Source organism: Pseudorca crassidens, chromosome 13 (genome assembly GCF_039906515.1).
Source record: "Pseudorca crassidens isolate mPseCra1 chromosome 13, mPseCra1.hap1, whole genome shotgun sequence".
NCBI lineage: Eukaryota > Metazoa > Chordata > Mammalia > Artiodactyla > Delphinidae > Pseudorca > Pseudorca crassidens.
The window spans coordinates 1128304-1146726 of record NC_090308.1 but is presented as its reverse complement, the minus strand read 5'-3'; the positions used below and the strand labels follow the sequence as shown (position 1 = coordinate 1146726).

General features: G+C 38.5%; 1 long non-coding RNA gene across 1 annotated transcript; it reads right to left on the bottom strand.

The window, feature by feature from the left end:
* Positions 1 to 702: 702 nt before the first annotated feature.
* LOC137204915 (uncharacterized) lies at positions 703 to 17760 on the bottom strand. Its single transcript, XR_010933904.1, has 4 exons — positions 16919 to 17760; positions 2500 to 2613; positions 1872 to 2016; positions 703 to 1694 (listed from the first exon to the last, which is right to left on the bottom strand). It is a non-coding gene; the product is annotated as an uncharacterized lncRNA (long non-coding RNA).
* Between the last annotated feature and the right edge of the window lie 663 nt (positions 17761 to 18423).

Genomic DNA, 18423 nt, shown 5'->3' with positions numbered 1-18423 from the left:
TTGCTTCACTTTTGATGTGCTTTGGAAATTTAACATTTTAGAGATCCCACTCTCCCTGGATTCCATGGGGGCCTTCCCAGCTGCAGCAGACACAGAACGTGAAGTCCCTGTTTGGTGGCCATCACCAACTGTCACTCGGTTCCTTACTACTTCTCTCCCAGGAAGTCCCTACTTTTCTCTCCCATAAACGCCATCCAGTCTGACTCAGGATGACTCTGCCTGGAGTCTCATCTCGCCTCTTCTTCCTACACGTCCCTAGCATCCCTCCACATTTCTTAAACAGCTTAAACAGACTTCTCTATCCAGCTCCTGAGCACTGTCTCCTATGTGCTTTCTTTTGGGGAGCTCCTCAGTTTACCTCACAGTGAGGACAGAGCAGGACCCTCTTGGGAAAGGTCAGTGATTCCCTCCAGGCAGTGGGGCAGGTGGAGGGCTCCTCTCCAAAGAACAGATCAGAAGTTGGGCTCGGGAATAAACCTCATGCCTTACTGTGCATCCAAGGAAAAAGTTTGCTTCATGGTCTAATGGATTCTAAGATAGAAGAAAGCATTTCATAACAGGGCTTTTACTGTATTCGGAAAAATTCACACTTTAGCCAAATGAATCAGAAATGGCTTCTTTTTGGCCAAAAGTGTCCATATGTTTTCAAATGCACTAGCAAAGCAAAAGCACAGGAACATTAATTTGCTAAAAGCAGGGCAGAATCACATTTTCCCCTGGAAAAGCTCAGGGGTGGAGAAAGGGAATTGGACGTGTCCTGTTGGATTACATTGAGGACAAACTGCCATCTGGATGAAAGCAGGCGCTGGGGAATGGAGCCCCGCCAGCGCCTGTCTCCAAGGGGCTTCAGCTCTCAGCAAGTCTTCCACCCTCACTTGTGGGACTTCTCTTGGTTCAAGTTGGTGGTGCCTTGACAAGGACACAGGAGAATGCATAAGAAACACTAGTTTGACACAAATAAAGCATATTTTCAACTAGGCAGCTGAGACCATTGAGTTTTTAGAAAGAATTGGATGACTTTGTACTTTTAAAATCTATTTGAGTGGATCACTTTGAATGCATGTGCATTGGGGGTCACGCTCTTGGTTGAGGTCCAAGAGCAGACTAGTCTTTGCAGAAACCCAAGCCCGAGGAGGGTGGATTGTGACAGGAGGGAGATGTCCTGCTCATTCAGGACCGACACCAGAATACATCCAACTTGATCTCGCTGAACGCTGGTGCTGATTGGGTACCAGTCTCCTGCTCCCCAAGTCAAGATGCTTTTGAAAAGTGCACTTGTAAATGAGTTTCTGAATTTGGCCACTCTTCTACATCCAGACCAAATTTTAGTGGTGAAATCCAAAGCAACCTGGCATCTGGCACAGAATCCGTATATTATGAGTCCCCCAAACTCTTCAAATGGTAACGAGAAACCCCAAGGTGCTGATGCTGAGTTAGGCACGGCACCCCCAGCCATGACTCCACCACTGGCATGTTTTATACACTTTTATCACTTAGTCAGATAAGGATAAGAATGGGCTCACGAGGGACCACCGTCATCACCAGGGCAGGACCTCATATTCGTATACTGAACATTGACCAATGAGAAGTCCTGGACTTGAGCTCCTGCTCCGCACCAGGTGTCACCCCCAGAGCTGCAGGTCACGCTGTGAACAGCAGTGCCTCCTCTTCAGCAACTCACGTTTTGCTCTTCCCTATGAGAATAACCGAGAAGATTCTTTAAAAAGTATTTATAATCAAGACATTTCATGGGAGATTTTAGGGATCGCAATATGGTGAGTGTGCTTATTGCAGATGAAGAAACCAAGAGCTGGGGAGATGAACTCCTACCGGCAAACAAATGGAAGCCAGTGAAAGACAGTCATTGTCACCTGCTTCACTGTCGTGACTTTGAAGTGGTGGTTGAGGATCCAAGGCCAGCTCCCCCCACCTCCTCCTGGCAAAGGTGACATAGCTACACAGCGATACGACTTGTGCAACAAAATCCAACACGTCCTGGTGATGCCTGAGGCCCCACTGCAAAACACATGCTATCAAGTTGCACCTTTCAAACACTTTTTTTTTTTTTTTTTTTTGCGGTACATGGGCCTCTCACAGTTGTGGCCTCTCCCGTTGCGGAGCACAGGCTCCAGACGCGCAGGCTCAGTGGCCATGGCTCATGCGCCCAGCCACTCCGTGGCACGTGGGATCCTCCCAGACCGGGGCACGAACCCGCGTCCCCTGCATCGGCAGGCGGACTCTCAACCACTGTGCCACCAGGGAAGCCCCAATTTTTAATATAAGGCACAGTTAGAAATACACTTAATATCATAAGCTGGAACACAGATATCCAATATGGAAGATCACAAAACACCTTTTTCTCTTATTTTATGTGATGCAAGCTGATATTTTTCTTTTTTATTTTCCCGCCCCTCTCATCCCCTTCTCTGTCTTCCCATTTCCTCTCTTGTAATAAATTTATTTATTCTTTTACAAAAAGGATATTTCACCATCACTTACATTGATCTAATGATCTATTAATGGATCAGCCTCCAGTTTGGAAAATAATCTCATGACCTGAGAAGAATTCTTGTTCTTGTTCCCAGGAAGGCACTACAAGAATGTGCACAGCAGCTGTGTCGACAAGGGCAAAAAGTGGAATATCCTCAGTACCCTCAGCAGATAATATATCAAGAAAGAATAGTCACAAAAAGGAATATTAGACATCAGTGAAAGTTTCTAATCTGTAGGTACCCTTATCATCTTAGATGACTATCAAAACCAAATGAGTGAAAAACAAATTCTAGAAGAATATGTACAGTATACATCCATTTATTCATTATTCAAAACACAGGAAAGCTGAACAATAAATTATTTAGGAAGAATATATATGCAGCAAAATCATTTAAAAAGAAGGCATGATTAATGTAAAGATTAGGATAACTGTTACTTGGGTGGAGGAGAGATTGGAGGAAAGTGGATGTGTTCAGAGAGATGAGCAGTAGGTCTCATAAGTACTGAAAACATCCTGTATATTAAGCTGTGTAGTGTGTATATAGAGACTCTTATTTTATTTTAAAAACTGTACGTGTACATGCTATACATATGAAACAATATAAAATAAATATTAAAACTGTAAGTAAAATAAATGTAACAGATTTAGTATTTTAAATATCAAGTGTTCATGACTATATTAAATAATATGGTCAGAATGAGAAAAAGTAAGAAAATGTCCAAGAATAAGGAAGAATAAAATAATCATATATCCACATATAAATTGTATTTTGAATAAAATTAATTAAATGGTAAATATTGATGATATACTTTACATAAAACATATATTAACTCTATATGCAGTGTGATATAATTGTGTATGTATATATACACACATACATATTAATATTCATACTTGTAACCCCAATACATTGTTGAGAATTTTACCAGTGTGATAGCATGAAGGTGTTTTTGATTTTTTCTATACATTTTTCAAATCCTAAAATGAGCACAAATTACTTTGCAAGTTAGAAATGGTAAATGAGTCATTTTAAGTGAGTCAAACTTAGAAGAGTGGTCTAGCTTTTTGTCCTAGTCTGTTTGGGCTGCCATAGCGAAATACCAGTTGGGTGGCTTAAACAGACATGTATTTCTCATCATTCTGGAGGCTGGACACCCCAGGTCTGCACGAGCAGCTGTGGTGTCTGCTGAGAACCCTCCTCCTGGTTTGCAGTGGCCGTGCTCACATTCTCTTCTGTTAAATCAGAAATCCCATCACGGGGGTCCCACCCTCATGGCCTCATCCAACCATCATCACTTCCCAGAGGCCCCACTTCCAAATATCTTCTTGTTGGGGATTAGAACTTCAACATATGAACTTGGGGGACACAAACATTCAGTCCATAGTGCTCTCTCTTCCCTAATCCCTCCCCAAAATATCGACAAAATGTCAGAGAAGCCTCAAAAATATCTGCTAACACAGCACGGTCTGCAACGTAGACACCACATTAAATTAAGACAAGAACAACCATGCTTAGATGTAATTCAGCCTCAACACTTGGTTATGTCAACTCCTTAGGACCCAGAAAGAAAAATATTTACCCATTGGGAAAGTGGGAATACAGTTTCGGATCCCAGTGCATAAAAGGGACAAAATAGAAAACTCCACCCCAAGTTAAGAGGTCCACTCAAACCGTACCCACTCACTCAGCTCTCCTTTCTGAGAATCTGCGATGACAAGCGGGGCGGGGTGTAGACTCTCCTTGTGGGGTGTCTTGCCAAGTGAACCTTCATCCCTTGGAGGTATTTATTACCTGTGAGCTCCACAGACTCAGTCCAGACACAGAGTTTTCTGCATTTTTAATTAATAATTCCAGGTATTTAGAAATATTCCAGGTATTTAGAAATACTCATTTCCATGCACCCATATTCTCTATAACATTCATGTTACTCTTTTAGAAAGAGACACAGAAAAATTATTAATGGAGATGTAAAGTGTAAAAATATTAAAGAGAATTATAATCAAAGGAAGTTATTTTATAGGATTCGCCTCATGACTATGAGTCTTGGTCCTTTTAATTTGGAAAACATAAGATGTTTACCCCAGTTTCCATGCATTTTAAGAGCACATATGAAATAAACCCCTCCATACTATGTTGTAGTTTTTATCTTAAAGTTGATTTACTTTTCAAAAATTAAGAAAAAGAAAAAATAGTCTTTTATATGTATGCATACATTTACCAGTTCGGGACTTCTTTCTAAAGATCCAGGTTTCCAGCTGTTATAATTCCTCTTCTGCCTGAAGAAATAACTTTATAATTTCTTATAGTACAAATTTACTGGCAGAATATCCTCTCAGCTTGTATTATTTGAAAATTATTTATGTTCCTTTATTCTTGAGGAATAATTTCTTTGGTAATAGACCCTCTTAACAGACATTTTTCCCCTTCATTTTTGAAGGATAATTTGCTGGTAATAGATTCCAAGTTAGCTGACTTTTCCCCCTTTCTTTCAACATGTTAGAGAGATTCTTACATTGTCACTGTCACCATTGGTCCCTTAGGTGTAAGTGATTTTTTCTCAGGCTATTTTTAGGATTTCCTTTTGTGTTATCTCTCACAGTTATTATGTGCATAGGTGTGGATTTCTTTGTATATATTCCACTAGGGTTTGTTTCACCAAATTTGGGACATTTTTGCCCTCTCTTCCTCCAAGTGCCTGTCTGTTCCCATCCCTCCCTCCTTTACTGATGTCCCGACCATGGATGTGAAACCTCTTCATATGGCCCCTGGGTCAGCTTTTATCAATCTGGATTTTTTTCTGAGCTTCAGTCTAGATCGTTTCTATCCAGGTCTCTTTTCGAATTTATTCATCTTTATTCAGCATTTTCCATTCTGTTGTTAAGCCTACACACTGTATGTTTTTACTTCAGATATTGTAACTTTGTGATTTAGAATTTCTGTTTGGTCCCATTTCCTAACCTGCCTTTCTCTGCTCTCTCCTCCCATCTGTTCACTCTGTCTTTCCTTCTTCCCTATAAATCCTTGATTTACAATGCTTTTTAAACATTTTTATTGAAATACAGTTGATTTACAATGTTGTGTTAGTTTCAGGTATACAGTAAAGTGATTCCATTATACATATATATGTATATATATTCTTTTTTTACATTCTCTTCCATTATAAGTTATTATAAGATATTGAGTATAGGTCCCTGTGCTCTACAGTAGGTCCTTGCTGATTATATATTTTATATACAGTAGAGTGTATGTGTTAATCCCAACCTCTTAATTTATCCGCCCCCCCACCCCCTCTTTCCCCTTTGGTAACCATAAGTTTGTTTTCTACATCTGTGAGTCTGCTTCTGTTTTATAAATAAGTTCATTTGTTCCATTTTTTTAGATTCCACATGTAAGTGATATCATATGATATTTGTCTTTCTCTGTCTGACTTACTTTATTTAGTATGATAATCTCTAGGTCCATCCATGTTACTGCAAGTGGTATTATTTCATTCTTTTTTATGGCTGAGTAGCATTCCAGTGTATATATGTACCACATCTTCTGTATCCATTCCTCTGTCAATGGACATTTAGGTTGCTTCCCTGTCCTGGCTATTGTAAATAGTGCTGCTATGAACATTGGGGTGCATGTATCTTCTTGAATTAATGTTTTCTTCCAGATATACGCCTAGGAGTGGAATTGCAGAATCATAGGGTAGTTCTATTTTCAGTTTTTTAAGGAACCTCCATGCTGTTTTCCATAGTGGCTGCACCAATTTACATTCCCACCAACAGTGCAAGAGGGTTCCCTTTTCTCCACACCCTTACCATGTTTTGTTTTTTTTTTCTTTTTTTTGCTGTACGCGGGCCTCTCACTGTTGTGGCCTCTCCCATTGCGGAGCACAGGGTCCGGAAGTGCAGGCTCAGCGGCCATGGTTCACGGGCCTAGCCACTCCACGGCATGTGGGATCCTCCCGGACCGGGTCACAAACCCATGTCCCCTGCATCGGCAGGCAGACTCTCAACCACTGCGTCACCAGGGAAGCTCCTTACCATGGCTTTTTAAAGTCCTGTTTGCTAACTCCATTTCTGGACCCAGCAAGCCATTGTGTTACTTATTTTCTCTTGTTTGTAAGCCTCATATTACTTTGTATGTCTTATGATTTTTTATGATGTGTGGGACATTGTATGTGGAAGGGAACTGGAATATGAAATAGTCTCATTGTTTTAATAGTTTTAATTGGCTTGCTTGTTTCCAAAGGATGTGAGGTCTTTTCTCTGTCTGTTGGATACAATGAGGAAGTGATCATACTTCACCAAACATCATGTTGAACTAGAACCACACTGTTCTTTAATAGGCATGAGCTCCCCTCTGCTTAGGCCAACCTCAGTTCTTCCACACCTATAGTGATGCGCAGTAGAGGGACTGGTCTACATTTACTGTGTGTGATTGATCCAGAAGGAGGTGGGATTTGGCCATACTGGGCCCTCAGTCCCAAGCTCCATGACAATAAGCAAAACTGTGCAAATTGTTTTTCAGTCCTTGCTTCTCTACCTTTTTCTTTTTCTTATTTTTCCTTTTTTTCCCCTAGAAAGCTGGGGTTGAGCCGGGGATAATTATCAGGACAAGCAAATTATTGTTTCCTTTGGCCCTCTTCCAGTCTCCAGTCCATATCACCATCTCCACTTTGCTAGCAGCTTGGCTGAACTCACTCACCTTGACCTTGAAGAGTCTAATATTCTTTGAGGAACTTTATCCTCCTGCTGCCGTGACTGCAGGACATAGCCTCTGTGCCCAGGAAGCTTGCACGGCTCTCTGACCACCTATGAAGATTCAACAATGCCATCTTGCATCCACCACTTGTGAATATTTTCATAGATCAGGAGTGCTTCCTCTGGACAAATTTTTCTTTGATTCTTTGTTACTTCCATTATCAAGGATTACCAGCATATGATATACGTTAAAATATCAATAAGGAACGTGAATAAGAATATAACCTAACATTAAGTATTTTCCGTAATAACATTGACCAACTGTGGGAGTAGCAATGCTTTCAACCATCTGCTTTATGCTTAATGTTCTGGATTCTGAGCAGGAAGGAAGGTATTTCGAATTGTCCCGTCTGTACAGCGTTACTAACCCCAGACTCTGTGAGGTTGGTGGGTGATAACACAGAGTGTGCAGTTGCTAAATAATCATAGATGACTCTGAGTCTGTCAGGATCTACCAAGACAGTGGAGGTTGGCTAACTCAATTTGTTGCAACCATGGCGATAAGGTCAAGGTTATTATTTCATCACGTGGTGTGGCCAGTTTGCTTCACCCTGTTCGGAGGTCACTGACATCTCCCCCTCCCTCCCACGATCTGGGCTGACTTCTACAAAGACGTATTTGGTGATAGGATGTGGATGGACCAGCGCAAATCCATCCATCTGTGAATCGTGCTTCCCATACCTGTGCCGTTATACAATCTGACATTTCTGTCTGCCAAGTCTAACTCACCTTTCAAAACTCCACTTCTACACACCATAGCATGTGGTACATGATAGCTGGTGAGAATCCACTTCAGTGACACAAAATACAGCAATGTTTTCTTCTTCAGTTAAATCATGTTTGTATTAAAGAATAGTTGGAGCTCTATTCATAGTACACTTTGATGGCGTATTTCTTGAAATGATGCTGCTTCTCTAAATATGTTTACCTATGATGAATTAATTATTTCTCTTTGAAAAATTATTTTAAAATGCTTTTGAGCTATTCCTTGACTAGAATAAACATGGCAATATTAGTGCAAAAATGAAAGGAGTTATAACTCACAAGCCCATATAATTATTGTGTTACCAGATGTTTCAGAAAGTACAATATACAGATATTTAAACTGAGTCTTGCTTAGTTTAATAGGAGCTTAGTGTTCCTATTATTCTTAGAAAGGACTGGATATGGGGATAAATTTTCTATTTCATCTTCTGCATTTTTGAAGAAGTAATACACAGCAAAGGTTTAATAGACGATCACAAACTCCTGCATGTCTTCAAGAACTTCTTAATGAGATGTCCTATCTCCTCCACACACACACATCTAAATTAAGTGGAAAAGTCCTTTTCTATTGAGTTTAATAAGACTACCATGAAAAGAAAAGAAGATTCCATACAGATATATTCAGAAATATTCCCAAACTCCAGTCCTAAAAAATGACTATGTGCTTTAGATATGAAATATTTGCAAAAGTTCATTAAAAACTGATGGCCCTTAGAATACACAATTTTTAAAAAATGGATCTGCAAGTAGCTCTAGTTCCAAGGAGAGGGATCAAACCCACTCCCAAAAGTTTGGTCCAAAAACTAGATTGGAATTTACACTAAGAATAAAAAATGAGGCTGTTATCTATAATTGGATATTTTCCCACTGAGCTGTATTTTTCTTTCTGGGCCACTCTGGCTTGCTTTCTCCTCTTAGATTTTTGTTCTGTGTTGTTTTTTATGTCATTTAAGTTGCTTTTGTTTTATATTTGTAAAATGCTTGTACAATGTATGACTATGTCTTATTCTCACACCAAGGCTTTCGTTTCTGAAGTGTTTTTGCCACTTTATTCATCTGTTTTACAGGATCTATTCTACCAGAATCTTTGGAAGAGAAGCTATGTGATGAAATTGTTCTATCTTCCTTACATAGTTTAGTAAATCACATTATCCTGGGAGATAAAATAATAAAATATATTTTCTTATGTCCTAGAAAAGAGAAGGGAGTAATTTATGAATATATTTAAGGAAAAGAGCTGATTTTCTTAGAATGTTTTCATGATTGCTGCATTTAGTTAAGACTATGAAGTTTTCTAAGTATTTTCTGGAGGTTGTATCAGATGAAATGGTGGCTAAAATGTTCTGTGTAAGCAAAAAAAAATAGAACTTTAATGATTGGGGACAAGAATATTAGAGGAGGTTAAAAGGCAAAGAATCCGGTACGTGGTTAGAAGATGTATTCCAAGTAGAAGAGAAAATTAGAAAACGTTTACTTCTAAGAGGAAAGAAGTCTGTTCTTCTATATTAAAGTATCCAGTTTTTTTTTTGTTTTTTTTTTTTTTACTTTATCTTTTATTTTTATATGAATACAGATTTTAAACAAAATCCAAAAATAACTTGGCACTGTTAATGAAGAGGGGCTTAAGTACATTTTTTTTAACCTTTCTAACTATGGATTTTACCAGTTTATAGATTCAAATCAGTATTGGTTTTATAATAATGCATTTCAAAGTGAAAAAAACCCTCAGCCATCTAGGACCTAAAGTATCCAGTGTTAATGATCTGCTTAGCTGGACTGCAATACATACCCCCATCTTTGTGTCTGTAATGAACTTTGTGTGTGTTATGGGAAAATTGAAGTTGATAAAAATTTAGAAAGACTTGGAAAAAGCAAGAGATATTTTGCAGAGAGAGGAGACAGAGAGATTAAAAATGCATTTGAAAATAAGCACGAAGCATCAAATGTTAAAGAACCACGTGCACATTGGATAAGAGGAGGCTAGTGTGGAGTTCAGGGTCAGGGGTGGGGAAGGGACTGGGTCAAGGTCGTGAAGGGCCTTTCCTACCATGCAAATGAGTTGTTATTCTATCCTGAAGATCATGGGAGATTTGCAAAAGGTATAGATGAAAATAAATGAGTTAGACTTGTAATTTTGACAGTTCATGGCACTGTATCTATAGAAATACATTTTGAGAGGGACTTGATTGGGTTGGAGAGACTCAGTGGAAGGTATTGTGTAATCCAGCACATTATGATGAAACCCAAGGGGATATAAGGATGAAGATATGGAGATAAAATCAACAAGTACTTGTAAAACAAAACTAATAAGTCTTGGTGATTTATTGGATTGGAGAGAGGGGAGTAGCCAATGGTAACTCGTGAGTGACTCACAGTCTGGGTCATGCTACGGGTGGACACATGGCCAGCTGAGATGGGAAACTCATCTCAGGTACACAACCACTGGAGGATAACAATTAATTTAATTTGGGATATTGAGCATGAGATGCTGCTGGGGCAACTAAATTGTGAGCTGTTTTTATTAATTATGTGCTTGGTGATTTTCCCAGTAATTTACATATAGTAGCTTATTGAATTTTCAAAAAGCTCTCAGAGATGGGTAATACTATTAACTCAACCTTACATTAAAGGAAACCGAAGCATAGGGCTGCATTCTGATACTCTGGCAGAGGATTATGATAGGGATGTCGACTTGGGAGATCAGGGCATAAAGGGCACAGCTGCGACCACGGCAATGGATAACATGGAGACGGGTGGAGAGTGCAGAGTGAGAACAGCCACGTGTTGGGTTTGGGATCCAGGGATGTAGCAACATGAAATATGAATGTCTGTGGACCTCTGGCAGTGAGAGCCCTGGGGTTGGATAAAAGTTATTAAAAACACAAAAAGAATGTAAATTAGAGCTTCCACCTCTATCAAACATGTGTGACCTGAACCAGAAATGAGGACGTTTTTAAGAAGGCAAAGTTAGGTGTACCACGCCATCACTTTGAGGCTTGCCAAGTATTCATATTCATCATTTAAGAAAACAATGCCATTCATCTTGTTTTCATTCAAAACGTAGAAAGTAAATTATATCAGGTATTCTGTATCATACATATTTCTTGATTCAGTCAGTAAATATAGTACTAATTTCCATTTTTCTAAAATTCAAAGGGAGTATATAATTTTATTTTGTCATATTTGGTTATTTCTAGAAAGGAGGGCAGTATCTCTATGCTCTTTCCATGCCTCTTCTTTCTACCCCACTCTCTAACTTTCACCATTTGGTTCTTGCAGCAGATATTTTTCAGTGTCTGTTTCATGCCTGGCTTTTGTCCTATGAAGAGAACAGATGGTGAAAGTTGACCATGTGGACCTTGTACTTAGCAATTGTCTTTATTAACCATGTGAAAGGAGGCTGCTCAGAAGGGGCTGAGGGCTAAGTTAATGTGACCATCATTCACACGGTCTTGCTCACATTCAGGTCCTCTTCTTATAAACAGAACACCTATTAAGAGCTTCTCAGGAATGTCCTTTACTCCAGGAACTCAGTGGCACTTCAAGAGAAATTTAGTCACTTTCCCACACATTTAGTGCAATGGTCAATATTTCTGTAAATGCTTGGCTAGACTGTGTCCTGAAAAGACCCTTGAATATTTACAATACATGACAAAATTAAGAAGGCTTTGGTTTTCTATTAATGACAGAAAAAAACTATAGTACTCCTCTCCTTAGTTCTTGAATCTTCAATTAGATATGAGATTACTCTAGATTTTTGTATGGAGTTCATATATATATATATATATTAGCCTTTTCAGAGCTAAGAAAAGGACAGTAACCCAACTCCAGCCCATTCTAACTTTCCTGCCTTACCTAAAGATGGAAGAAACAAATAAATACTTGGCAAAGTCAAAAATCAGGAGCAGAAGCCTTCTAAAACATAAAATAATTCTGTATTTTCCCTCCCCTATACCTTACTACCACTTGTTAGGCTCCAGTGAATTACAGCTGAAAGAGCTGCAAACCTCAGGTTTTCTCTGAGGAGGAGTACTTAGGGAAGCCTACAGTATACAGTGGAGACAAACACATATAAACTAGAAGAAATGGAAAGATCTGGCATACAACACTAGACATAGCTCAACTCCTAACCAGATTAACATAAAATCTCACACTAAAGGCTTGTCTTAGTTTCTGTTATCAGATTATCATGCTCAACATTCAACAATAACAAAAAATTATAAGCCATGTGAAAAGGCAAGAAAAAATAGTCTGAAGAGAAAAAGTAAGCATTGTAGCCACACTCAGATATAACACGTGTTTTAGAATTATCAGAGAGGGAATTTAAAATAGATGTGATTAATGTGCTAAGATCTCTAATGATAAAAGTGACAATGAGCAGGAATGGATGGGGATTATAAACAGAGAAATGTAAACTCTAAAAAAGATTTGTAAGGGAATTCCAGAAATCACAAACAGTGAAACAGAAGTGAAAAATGCCTTTGATGGATTCATCTGTATACTGGACAAGTCTGAGAAAAGAATCAGTGAACTTGAAGGTATGTCAACAAAAACTTCCAAAACTGTATACAAATACAAAAATGGGTTTAAAAACACAGAAAATAATATTTAAGAGTTGTAGCATGATTTCAAATAGTTTAACAAGTATGTATTTAGAAAATTAGAAGGAAAGAAAAAGAATATGGAGCAGAAAAAATATTTGGAGTAATAATGGTCAAGAATTTTCCAAAGTTAATGACATGAACTAAACCACAGATCTAAGATGCTCAGAGAATACTAAGTATGATTAATACCAAGGCACATCATACTCAAACTGAAGAAAATTAAAGATAATCAAAAAGGCCTGAAAGACGGCAGAGGTAAGGACAAAACAAACAAATAAAAACTTTATCTATAAAAAAAGAAGGATAATAAGTACAATGGACTTCTTGTCAGAAACCATGAAAGCAAGAAAAGAGTAGAGTGAAATATTTAAAGAGTTGAAAGAAAAAAACTTGCCTACCTAGAATTCTGTATCCAGTGAAATTAGTTTTCAAGAATTAAGGGCAAATAAGGACTTCCTCAAACAACAACCAAGGGAATTCATTGCTAGCAGACCTGCCCTGCAAGAAATGTTAAGAAATACACTTCAGGAAGGAAGAAAGTGATAGAGGACAAAAACATGGATCTACACAAAGAAAAGAAGAGCATTAGAGATGGAATAAAAGTAAAATACAATCTTTTATTTTTCTTATTCTTTATTGTCTGAAAGGTAACTGTTCAAATAATAGCAACAATATGTTGAGTGATATTGGATAAGTGAAATGAATGACAGTTGTGTCATAGGGGGTAGGAGGAAGACATTTGGAAATACTGTTTTAAGGTATTTGCACTACATGTAAAACATTATACTATTATTCATAGTGTACTTAGATTAGTTAAAAAGTCATATTGAAAACTTTAGGGCAACCATTAAAACCATTTAGAAAAGAAGTATTCATTGATACGTTAAGAGAGGACAGAAAATAAAATCATATAAATGCTTAATGAAAATCAGAAAAGGCATAAAAAGAGGGAAAGAAAGAAAAAAAAAACAAGTAATAGAAAACATGGTAAATATTGATTAAAATATATTGATAATCAGTTTAAATGTTAAAGCTCTAGGTCTATCCACCTCATTACAAATTGCTCAATTTCGTTTCTTTTTATGGCTCAGTAAGACCTAGAGTCTGTCATACAGAGTGAAGTAAGTCAGAAAGAGAAAGACAAATATCATATGCTAACACATATATATATATGGAATTTAAGGGAAAAAAATGTCATGAAGAACCTAGGGGTAAGACAGGAATAAAGCCACAGACCTACTAGAGAACGGACTTGAGGATATGGGGAGGGGGAAGGGTGAGCTGTGACAAAGCGAGAGAGAGGCATGGACATATATACACTACCAAACATAAGGTAGATAGCTAGTGGGAAGCAGCCGCATAGCACAGGGAGATCAGCTCGGTGCTTTGTGACCGCCTGGAGGGGTGGAATGGGGAGGGTGGGAGGGAGGGAGATGCAAGACGGAAGAGATATGGGAACATATGTATATGTATAACTGATTCTCTTTGTTATAAAGCAGAAACTAACACACCATTGTAAAGCAACTATACCCCAATAAAGATGTTAAAAAAAAAGCTCTAAATACACTAATTAAAAGACAGAGATTATTAAAATGGATTAATAAAACAAAATTCAATTCTATGTTGTATACAAGAAATGCAACTTTAAATATAAAGACTTACATAGATTAAGATAAAGGGATGGAGAAAGATATGCCATGCTAACAATAATCAAAAGAAAGCTGGAGTAATTACATCATATTCAGACAAAGCTCAGAACAAGGACATTTACCAAGGATAAAAAAGGGCATTACATAATGATAAAGGGGTCAAGTTTTCAAGAAGACATAACAATCCATTACATTAGATCAAGCAGGCAGAATATTGGTGGGATATATTTGACCCAAACAGCACCATAATTCAACTTGATCTAATCGACATTTATAAAATATTTTATCCAACAACAGCAGAATATACATTCTTCTCAAGTGCATATGTAAAGTCACAAAGATAAACACACAAACCAATTTAAAAGAATAACAGTTACGCAAAGTATGTTCTCAGACCATATGGAATTAACCTAGAAATCAATAACAGAAAGATAGCTGGGAAGTCTGAAAATATCTGGAGATTAAACAACATGCTACTAAATAAATATGTTACATGAGAAGTCTCAAGAAATATTAGGACAAATTTTGAACAATGAAGATGAATATACACCTCATAAAATGTTGTGGGATTCAGCAAATGCAGTACTTTGAGGAAAATGTATAGTGTTGCCTGTGTATATTATTAAAAAAGAAAGATCTAACATCAATAATTTAAACTTCCATCTTAGAAAATTAGAGAAAGGCAGGCAATTTAGACATAAAGAAAACAGAAGAAACAAAATTTTAGAAATTAATGCAGAAATCAATGAATCGAAAACATAAAAATAAAGAAAACCAAATAAGCCAAAACTGGTTCTTTGAAAAGATCAATAAAATTGATATAATTCTAGCCAGGCTAACCAAGATAAAAAGAACAAAGATAGGATACATATTACAAATCTCAAAAATGAAAGAGTAGTCATCACCACCAGATCTCACGGACATTAGAGGATGGCAGAGGAATACCGCGAGCAAGTCTATGCATTTATAACTTTGATGAAACGGACCCATACTTTGAAAGACACAAGCTACCAAAACACCTTCAAGGGAAAATGTTCTGAATACACCCACATCCATTAAGGAAACTGAACTGATAATTAATAACTTTCCAACAGAGAAAGTCCTAGGTCCAGACAACTTTACAGGTGAATTCTACCAATCCTTTGAGTAAGAAATTATATCAATTCTCTACACTCTTTTCCAAAAAATAGGAAAAGAAGAATTACTTTCTAACTCAATCTTTGTAGTCAGCACTACACTCATACCAAAGCCAGATTAAGATATGACAAGAAAGGGAAACTACAGGCCAATGTCTCTCAGCCCCCACTGGTAGGAATACATTGAACAGGCACAGGAGACAGTTGAAAGCACCCCCTCCACCCCTGTGGATAAATCTAGAACAACTTGAGCAAGAAGAGAAAGTAGTAATGGATTATAACTAAAAGCATAGCATACATGTTCATGACTACAAGCTGATATCAATGATTGGGTAAGTAAATAGAGGTGAGAGAAGAGGCCAATCTCCCTGCAGAAGAATTTCAAATGAGGAGGAAATCATTCCTCACTCCTTAAGTGTGGACTTTCTCGTGAAGAGTACATTAAAGAGAGACAAAAATTAGTAGGCTTCCAGTGAGAAACCTGACAGACAGACACTCCCTTAGTCAGGTGATCAAGGTTTACATCACTAATAATAAATCACCTTGAAAGTATGCAACTCTGATAAAATGTGTTGGAAACAGCACTTTCCCTCTGAGATCTTTCTCTCAAAACACTGTGATCCCTGTCCAACAATGAGAAAAACACGGGACAAATTCCAAAAAAGGGCATTCTGCAAAACACCTGACAATACATCTCAGAACTCTCAAAGTCATCAGAACAAGAGTGCCTCTCACCCCCAGGTGTCATGTGCTATCCTAGATGGGAACTGGGACAGAGAAAGCCCACAGGCAAAAGCTTGACATTTGAATCAAGTATGGCCTTCCGTTAAGAAAAATGTGTCAACATTGGCTCATTAATGTTGCAAGTGCAACATCTTGATGTAAGAGGCAAAAGAAAATGAGGAAAGCCTTTGTTTTGCAAGCATTTATGTTACAGTTTTACAACAAAGTGAGGTGATTAACATCTTTAATCTCTGTATTACAGAAAATTAGTCTCAGAAAGAGTTGCTGCTATGCTTAAAGCAAGTAAGATTCGTGGTTAGGACTTACTTCTAGTCAACACCAGGGTCTGTAGACTCAAGTTTCTCCAATAACCTAAACTCTAAATTTCCTTGGAAAACACTCAAATTTCTCCAGGCCAGGATATAATGAATACTAATAACTATGGAGGCCAAGCCCTGTTCTAGGCACTTGCTCATTTAATAGAGAAAATAATACTTAGTTCATGGAACACTTTGAAAATTAAACAAATCAGTGAATTTGAATGTGGTAAATTTAACAAAATGGTGAATTTTACATTAATATGACAAGCTAGTACTATAAATGGAGATTACACAGCTGTAATTTACATCATTTTTGTCATGTTATTCGTATTATTAAACATATCTCTGATATGTCTGGGTGCATAGAGAAGGGCCACAACATCCAGGTGCTTGGTGTTTGGACTCTGAGTCCTGGCTCTCTGGACCCCTGGTGGGGGCAGCATAAATATATGTGTCAGCAATTCAGGAAACTTACCAGGTAGACCATATGTGAGGGTGGCCCCAAGACGAGTCGCCAAGCGTGTTCAAGGATTCTGAGGTTCAGAGTTCTAAGTAGCCTCAGGGCGGTGGCTTCTGTTCTCACCAAGTGGCAGTCGCAATGCTCCCTCACAATTTCCCTCCTAGATCCACATTCACATGGGTGGTGTGGCCATTCCAGGGGAGACAGTGAGACAGATGCTGCCACCTGGATCTGGAGAGGGGTCCCTTCTCTCAGGCCAGATGACACCCAGTGAATTGGAGTTTTTTCAGAGAGTCAGATGAGTGTTTCCTCTGGGGCAAATGCAATTCCTGAGTCACAAGCTGTGAACACAGATCTTGGGCTCCAAGAAAACTTTGGCTTCACACTGGCAAAGCTCCCTGAAGTGGGTATTCTTAGTAAGTCAGCAGTACCAAGAATAAGGCCATATCCTCCTAGCAGCATCTGAATGCACTTGCCGGTACACTTTAATCATTCCTTGGCTTCTGAGAGAGACAGAGAGACTTGGGCTACAAAGCTAGACATTTTGCTTATTTGCACATTTTTGGAATCAGCATGTCTTCCCTTTTCTTTCCTTTCTATTAACACAGATGTGTACAAATGGCTCTTCCACGGGCTAAATTCATGCTCAATATAGCCCTTCTCAAGTTTCCAGTTGTTGGGTGAAGTTGTCCAGCACTTCTATCCTCTTGTTGTAAATCCTTCCAAATATAAACTCAGTCTGCTTTTACAAGCACCGTGTGTTTACTGCACACTTCCCACTTCTCCATTTGTGAGCTGCGCGAATCCCTCAGGCTCTAGCTTGGGTCTCTTTCTCTCTGCTCATCTGTTCTCCCCACGAAAGCTCGTCCACTCTCAGGGCTCTGACCAGCCCCACAAGCTTCTCCCCCAAATGTACATTGATGTGTCATGGGATCACAACACTTTAAGCCACATAAATCTGAGCTGACAGGCAATGTGTCTAAATAAAAATAATGACGATAAGCAGATAGATGACTTTTTACAGCCAAACAGCTCACTAGGAAGCTTTATTCTCACACAAATCTAATAGCCTTAAAGCCAAGCCCACGAGTTTCCCTGCTGTTCACCCATTCTGTGATACCTGCCCAAAGACTCCTGTGGATGGAAGCAGCATTCTCAAAATCACAAGGTTCTACAGGTCAGCTTGGTTGTACTCATTCCTTTAGTATCCACACCAGATGGCAAACTATATGAGTTCTTCCATTAAAATGTCTCTCACATCACTTCCTTTTCTCAGTTCAGATTGCTGTCATCCAAACAGATGATCTTGCCTCGCTTCCACCATAGTTTCTGACCTTGACTTCCCAGATTTGAGACTTTCTTCCTAAAATCCACCCTGGATCTGTCATGACACCCTCTCGTCCTAAACCTCCAGGGGTCTCCCACCCGCCCACATCAGGGTAGGCTCATTGTTTTGTTCCACCCCCTTTCCCCACCTGTCCATAACCACACACACCGCAGTCAACTTTCCATCCCAAATC